The sequence below is a fragment of the Oncorhynchus mykiss genome, chromosome 7 (assembly GCF_013265735.2).
Source record: "Oncorhynchus mykiss isolate Arlee chromosome 7, USDA_OmykA_1.1, whole genome shotgun sequence".
Lineage (NCBI taxonomy): Eukaryota > Metazoa > Chordata > Actinopteri > Salmoniformes > Salmonidae > Oncorhynchus > Oncorhynchus mykiss.
Genome location: NC_048571.1, coordinates 79940831 through 79949795, shown reverse-complemented (window position 1 = coordinate 79949795; position 8965 = coordinate 79940831).

Sequence of the window (8965 nt, the reverse complement as noted above, 5' to 3'; positions counted from 1 at the left end):
GTATTTTGTTAGGCGATGCCACGACATCATATACCTACACACATACATTTCTCCATACTAAACAGTGATATGTCTATCATAAAAAACGGGCAACACAATTAAATGCCCAGCTGAAGTGTTGGTTCTGCCACCGGGTCTGTATAACTCATAGAAATACAATGATTATATTTCCATTGTTGTAACCTTCTATGATGTACTAAGCTGAAAGAGATGGGTCTCTCATGGGACAGGACAGTGGTGGCTGAGCTGGACGAGATGGGTCTCTCATGGGACAGGACAGAAGTGGCTGAGCTGGACGAGATGGGTCTCTCATGGGACAGGACAGTGGTGGCTGAGCTGGACGAGATGGGTCTCTCATGGGACAGGACAGAGGTGGCTGAGCTGGAAGAGATGGGTCTCTCATGGGACAGGACAGAGGTGGCTGAGCTGAAAGAGATGGGTCTCTCATGGGACAGGACAGAGGTGGCTGAGCTGGATAAAATGAGTCTCTCATGGGACAGGACAGAGGTGGCTGAGCTGGATGAGATGAGTTTCTCATGGGACAGGACAGAGGTGGCTGAGCTGAAAGAGATGGGTCTCTCATGGGAGAGTGCACAAGCTGAGGCCAGGGATGGATTCTAGTGGTAGAAGATTGTTGCGGTCTTATGTTCCACCCGCACTGAGGAGGACAAGGGGGACTAAGTATGATGTTTGATATGAAGCTGAATTCTATCTAGTCATAATGATTTAGTCCTAAAACACATGTTTCCTAATGGGGCAGATTGAGTCCCTATGCCCTGTTTTCCCACCACTCCATTTCAGGCTCTAGACAAACATTGCGTTGTTTGTGGCCCCATTCCATACGTATACACCAATGCCAAACTAGCCTCCTGCACACCAATTGGCATTCCAGAGGTTGGCATGTGCGCCAGCTGCAGATTCACACCGTACTTGAGGGGGGAAAAAGTTAGCGGGTCCATTTCACACATTCCCTTGGTCATTGACTGTCACACTTTGACACACACACAGACACATGAGCGAACACCGTCTCTGGAGGTGATACTTAGATACACTGCTACAGATGTAGGATCTTAATTTGAGCCAGTTTGCTACAGCAGGAAAATAATCCTGCTGCAACAGGAAGTGTGAATTATTATGTGGATTATAATTAAAATATATTTTTGTGTTTTTGATGCATTTTTCGTGAGGGAAAATCAAGTCTGAAATGTCTAACTGGAAACTTTAAATACACTACAAGTATTACAATACCTGCAGGAAAGTTATCCTGCAACAGGGTGATCAAATTAAAATCCTCCATCTGGAACTGGATTCCACAGGACCTCCATCTGTCCCCAATCTTACCCCCCCACACACACACACACACACGCATGCATGGACACACACATTCTGACTGCCAACACTTAAATTGGCTCCGGGAAATTTGGCAAGCGAAGCTGTGATATCGCTGTGATGAAGAATAAGCCAGTGAAAAGTGTGAAATAGATTCTTCAAGCGTGTTCCAGAGTGAGTGTCAGCTTGAAAATAGTGATAGATAGTCAAGAGTTGAGATGAGCAACAGCTGATAGACATTCACTACCGTTCAAAAATAACTAGCTTTTCTTTCAAAAACAAGCAAATGTCTAAGTGACAAACTTTGGAACGGTTTGTGTATTTACAGGATATTTATGTGACGTCACTCAAATAACACAACATTTTTCTGCCCTGATATTTGTTAACTTCTAAGCTGACACATGGAATTGTTTTAAGATGCCATACCATGGATGATTTAGCTATTTGATTTAGAATTTTAGGATCCATGTAAGTCTAAAAAAATATATTTAAAAAAATTGAACATTTGATAAAATATTGAATTTGGCCTTTACTACTGTAGCCCATAGAAACACATTGTTTTGCCATTTATGAATGTGTTATTCTGACAGTCAACAAATAAATCACAAGGAATAAGGTTTTGAAGTGTCTTTCCTATATCTAGGAGATCTAATAGAGCTCAGGAAATATTGTAGTTTTTGGACAGATATTTACCCACTATTTTGTCCAAAAAACGACCTCCATACTTCCATTTTTTTTTTACCGGTTCCGGTTACCTTCAGATTGGGGCAGTAGGGTAGCCTAGTGCTTAGAGTGCTGGACTAGTAACCGGAAGGTTGCAAGTTCAAATCCCTGAGCTGACAAGGTACAAATCTGTCGTTCTGCCTCTGAACAGGAAGTTAACCCACTGTTCCTAGGCTGTCATTGAAAATAAGAATTTGTTCTTAACTGACTTGCCTAGTTAAATTAAAAGATGAGTCCTGTGACACTTTTGGCTTGTAGAGCAAAACGGAGAACACTTTGGAAAGGAATCTTGCCTTTCCAAAGTGGCGTAATATTAGTTTGCAACCCAAATGGTTCAGAATGTCTCATGGTCTGACACACACCGCTGTAGCTCTGCCACCTTCCACCGTTTACGTGAGGATGTGGTGGATTGAGACGCAGCTCATGCTATATCTCTAGCTTACACTGATGGATTTTGACAGCCAGGAGTCTTCAGGCCAGGTAGTCCTGAGGCATGATCCTAGGGCTCAGGTCCAACGGAGGGAGGAGGGAGGAGAGAGAGAGAGAGAGAAAGACAGGAGAATTAGAGGGAACATACTTAAGATCACACAGGACACCAGACAAGCACAGCCAGATAAGCACAGCCCCCACACCACTAGAGGGATATCAACAGCACCAACTTACTACCCTGAGACAGGGCTGAGTATAGCCACGAAGATCTCCCCCACCACATGAGCCTGAGGTAGAGCAAAACCGGACAGGAAGATCACGGCAGCGACTCAAAATCGAGTATAGCTAAAAAAAAGCCTGGCACAACTTGATGCACCCCTCATAGGGACGGCTTGGGAGAGCACTAGTAAGCCAGTGACTCAGCCCCTTAATAAGACTCTTGGAAGATTACTCAAAATGAGGACTAAAATAGATCCTAAAAATAAATTTAAAAAATACAATAGGGAGTGCTATAGGAAAAAAGCCCTGCCCCAAGCTGTTTGCTTAGAAATTCTAGGAACAATAAGGAGGCCTGCGTCTTGTGACCGTACCATACGTGTAGGCATGTACGGCAGGACCAAATCGGAGTGATAGGCAGGAACAAGTCCATGTAATGCTTTGTAGGTTAGCAGTAAAACATTGAAATCAGCCCTAACCTTAACAGGAGACTAGCACAGGAAAATGGAACACATTATTTTGGTTCTAGTCAAGATTCTAGCAGCCATATTTTTTTTTTTACTTTTATGTAAACAGGGAGACACATTGAGTCCTAGGTCTCATTCGGGAGCAACAGTCACATTAGCACACAGACAATTATATACAAAATACACAACATATACACAAAATATATACAATATACACATCAGCCATTAAAATCAAATAAAACAAACACATTTATCACTATTAAATCCTTAACCAATTTCCTAAATTGACCCAGGGACACCATTTCATCCAAACAAAGTGCCAACTGGAGACTATTGCACACACGAGGTGCCTGATATGAAAAAGCAGATCTCCCAAACTCTGTGGTTACCAAGGGAGACATCATCGTTAACCAACCCTGTGACCTTGCATTATAACTTGAAATTCTAAATTTCAACAAAGATATTGTATTTTGGAAGCTTGTGGAGTAGGGCTTTATGAACAAAAAGAGAATAATGAAGTCTTCAAAGAGGTCCAGTCAACTTTTTTGCTAAAGGATGTAGTGATGAGTACTAAAAATGTCAGATGTAGTAAAACGAAAGGAGCTATTATAAACCAAATCAAAGGATTCTAGAGTAGAGTCAGTTGCACTTCGGTAGTTGGTATCACAATAGTCAAGGAAAAATAGAAAAGTTGATTCTACAATTGCTTCCTGCTAGCCAGATTAAAAACAAGCCCTATTTCTATATAAAGAAACCCCCTTTACATTTAAGCTTCTTAAAAGCTCATTTGTATGTTTCTTAAAAGATAGATCATTGTTCATCTAAATGTAACGGATGTGAAACGGCTAGCTAGTTAGCGAAGGTGCGCGCTATATAGCGTTTCAATCGGTGACGTCAATTGCTCTGAGACCTTGAAGTAGTGGTTAGTAGTGGTTCCCCCGATGCTTTTCTGGAGCGATGGGTAGCAATCCTTCGTGGGTGACTGTTGTTGATGTGTGTAGAGGGTCCCTGGTTCGCGCCCGGGTATGGGCGAGGGGACGGTCTAAAGTTATACTGTTACATAAATACCAAGTGATTTGTATGCAGGGATTTGTTCAATTACACTACCATTCAAGGAGTGAAGATGTAACCCAACTGAGATAGATTTACAAGACTTTTAAAACAGCATGTATTTAGTTTTGCCTGTATTATGTACAAGCTTTACATTCATAAGGGCTTCCTGAACAGCTGCAAAATCTGACGTTAACCTTCACACAGCTAAATCAACAGTCAGAGCAATTGTATACACAATAGTATTATGCGCATACAAATTAAGTTCAACATTTTCAACAGATTGACCAATAGCATTTATGTTAATCGTAAAAAAGAACAGGTCCTAATATGAATCCTTGTGGAACACCTTTATGTAACTCAAGAAAATTCAACTTAACTCCATCCAACACAATGGCCTGAGTTCTGTCTCTAAGATAGTCAGAAAACAAAGACACGTGGCAGAGCCAAGGCCCGTTGATGACGGTTTCTTCAACAGAATACCCAGAACAACAATATCAAAGGCCTTAGACAGGTCTACAAACAAAGCAGAACAAGTCATTTTAGCATCCAAAGCATTGACAAGGTCATTCACAACTAATATCGTGGCTATAATAGTGTTATGCCCTGTTCTAAACCCTGATTGGTTTACATTTATGGAGTGGCAACACATACAGGTACACAGATTTCAAATTTCAAATATGAGTTACTGAGGCAACATTGAGAGTCGCTGCACACTTTAGCAGACCAGGTTCCAAATTATATGTCCCTTTAGATTTCTTAATGTATTAACTTCCTTAACAGAGAATTGCCTGAAAGAAAAAATGTTCAGTATCATTCAACATATTACAGTTGAAATCGTACGTTTGCATACACCTTTGCCAAATACATTTAAACCCAGTTTTTGACAATTCCTGACATTTAATCCTAGTAAATATTCCCTATTTGAAGTCAGTTAGGATCACCACTTTATTTTAAGAATGTGAAATGTCAGAAATATAGTATAGAGAATGACTTATTTGAGGTATTTTCCCATGATGTCAAGCAACGAGGCCTTGAAATGATATCCACGGGTACAACTCCAATTGACTCAAATGATGTCAATTAGCTTGTCAGAAGCTTCTAAAGCCATGGCATCATTTTCTGGAATTTGGTGTTTAAAAATTTAAAGCTGTTTAAAGGCACAGTCAACTTAGTGTTTGTAAACTTCATACCCACTGGAATTGTGATACAGTGAATTATAAGTGAAATAATCTGTCTGTAAACAATTGTTGGAAAAATTACTTGTGTCATGCACATAGTAGATGTCCTAACTGACTTGCCAAAACTACAGTCCCTCTGCCCAAGAACACTAAGGTAACCTACTTAAATGACTACCGACCCGTAGCACTCACATCTGTAGTCATAAGATGCTTTGAAAGGCTGGTCATGGCCCATATCAACAGCATTACCCTTGCAATCCTAGACCCACTTCAATTTGCATACCACCCTAATAGATCCACAGATGATGCCATTTCTATTGCTCTTCACACTGTCCTTTCCCACCTAGATAAAAGGAACACAATACATGAGAATGCTATTCATTGACTACAGCTCAGCGTTCAACATCATAGTGCTCTCAAAGTTAATCATTAAGCTAATCACTAAGCTAAGGACCCTGTGACTAAACACCTCCCTCTGCAACTGGATCCTGGACTTCCTGACCCCCCCCCCCCCCCCCCCCCCCCCCCCCCCAGGTGGTAAGGGTAGGTAACAACACATCCGCCACACTGATCCTCAACACTCAGTTCTCTCCTGTACTCCCTGTTCAATCATGCCTGCATGGCCAGGCACGACTCCAACACTCTCATTAAGTTTGTTGATGACACAACAGTGTCAATGATCACCGACAGGGCTGATCACCGACAACGATGAGACAGCCTATAAGGAGGAGGTCAGAGACCTGGCTGAGTGGTGCCAGGACAACAACCTCTCCCTCAATATGATCAAGACAAAAGGAGATGATTGTGGACTACAGGAAAAGGAGGACCGAGCACGCCCCCATTCTCATCAACGGGGCTGTAGTGGAGCAGGTTGAGAGCTTCAAGTTCCTTGGTGTCCACATCACCAACAAACTAACATGGTCCAAGCACACCAAGACAGTCGTGAAGAGGGCACGACAAAACCTATTCCCCCTCAGGAGACCGAAGGGTCCTCAGATCCTAGTTGCATCACTGTCTGGTATGGCAACTGCTTGGCCTCCGACTGCAAGGCACTACAGAGGGTAGTGCGTACGGCCCAGTACATCACTGGGGCCAAGCTTCCTGCCATCCAGGACCTCTATACCAGGCGGTGTCAGAGGAAGGCCTTAAAAATGTTCAAAGACTCCAGCCACCCTAGTCATAGACTGTTCTCTCCGCTACCACACGGCAAGCGATACCGGAGCACTAAGTCTAGGCCCAAAAGGCTTCTCAACAGCTTCTACCCCAAAGCCATAAGACTCCTGAACAGCTAATCAAAAGGCTAACCAGACTATTTGCATTGTCCCCCACCCCCTCTTTTACGCTGCTGCTATTGTCTGTTTATTATCTATGCATAGTCACTTTAACTCTACCTACATGTACATATTACCTCAATTACTTCGACTAACCGGTGCCCCCGCACATTGACTCTGTATCGGTACCCCCTGTGTATAGCCTCGCTATTGTTATTTTACTGCTGCTCTTTAATTATTTGTTTATTTTTGGTTTATGATTTATTTTTTAAATATTTTTTTTTACTTATCTATTTTTTACTTAACACATATTTTTCTTAAAACTGCATTGTTGGTTAAGGACTTGTAAGTAAGAATTTCACGGTAAGGTTGTATTTGGCGCATGTGACAAATACAATTTGATTTGATACAGTCAATGTCATTACATTGGAGATCATGTAAAAAAAAATCTGTTTCAAATTCCTCTTTCAAATAAGACAGGATTTGGATCTAGGTATTCACACATCCCTGATACATCCAATAGGACAGCTTATATCTAAGGAAAACACCCCACCCCACTTACAACATATTTTTTCTGGGGTATTTGTAAATATAAGGATGGTCAAGGTTGATTTTGTAGTGTCCTTCAGATTTGGACACATGGGCTCATTAATTATCTGGGTCAGATTTAATTTAACATAAAAATCCTTTAAACAATCAGATTCATGGTTTCCCCAGGCAATGTAAGGTCCCCAATGATTAACACTTCAGAGGCTGAAAAGGAGGCTATGAAGTCAATCAGTTCTAATAGCAAACATTTGTTAGCCAACGGTGGACGGTGAACTCCCAGGATTGTTATTGTAGAGTTACTTCCTAATTGGAGACTTTTAAGGCCAAAAATTCTAATTGCTTTGGGATGGTGACAGACTAACATTGAAACAGAAAAGTGATATTTTACATAAATGGCTACACTGCCCCCTTTACCCTTCAAATCTGCCCTGAATACTCTAGAACCATCTATAGCAATCTCAGAATCCATTATTTTCTCTGTTGCCCATGTCTCTGACAAGAAAAATACATCTGAATTTGCTTGAAAGGGCCAGATCTTAATGCGATCCATTTTAGACAATAGGCTACGTATGTTTAAGTGCATCATTTTCAAACCTTTACGCTCTTTGTATTCCAGTAGTGTATCAACACGAGCCAGATCATTACATATTGGATTTGTGGTTTAGCCGCTAACAGAAGACTTAACAGTGGTATCCCTATTGTAGCTAACATAACTATTTGTGGAATTTAGGTCAGCAATCAAAAGATAACTGTTGTCAAAACTATTGACAAAATCAGTAGGTTCAATATTGGAATTAACAGAGCCATTGCAGGGAGGTAAATTAACAGGCACGGGAGAACTATTTTCAACACACTTATCAGTATTGAAAACAGAAGCTGAAAAGTAGCACTCGGAGTAAATGTCACTGATTACCTTAGCATATCTTGGTGCTGACAGTCACTTTTTCAGGGCTGCCTTATAATGCTGTGAAGGATCCAGGAACCCAAATTATTTGGGTGGATTCCTCCTTATAAAATGTGTTTTATTTCCAAAATGTATCAAGATTGTCAACAAAAGTTACACACATTGAGCTACAATATTCACGTAGCCAGTTGTGAAGAGAAAGAATCCTGCTAAAGCGTTCAATGCCACAATTCAGAGACGGCACAGGGCCAGATATGATGGGTCTTTTATTAGTGAAATCAATCAGCTCTTTAAAATCCTGTTTCAACTGTTCCTAGCTGCCCTTTGTAATGTTATTAAAGCCCACAAAGACTACAATAGAATCGATTTCCATGTCCTGATGTAGAACATTCAGGAGCAGCTTAGTAATGGCATTTACTTGAGCTCCAGGATAGGACATTGTTTTGCACGAGGAACAGTGACATTTCTTTCCATGGAGCTGTCCAAAATCACGGCTGGTGAGAAGGATAAGGAAATACCCAGACTCGTATGCTTCACAGGATTCTGAGAATCCTTTAAGGAGGGGCAAGAGGCAGGATAACTTGAGCTCGTAGTTCCCGGCGTCTGGTGCAGGCCTCCGACAGATGGAGAAGCCCCGCTTGATCCAAAGCAGGGACGGAAGGTGGCCAACATCTAATTAGAAATCGTAAGTGAAAGAGTTGGCACAGCAGACACAGGTACCCCCAGCAATGAAGGTTGCCTCTCGTTGGGATTGTAGCCTGCTTTGCGGGAGGCCACTGTCTTCGGCTTCCATGGCTCATGACATGTGACCATCGTTGATTGGCATGCTCCTCTTAATGTGCACCT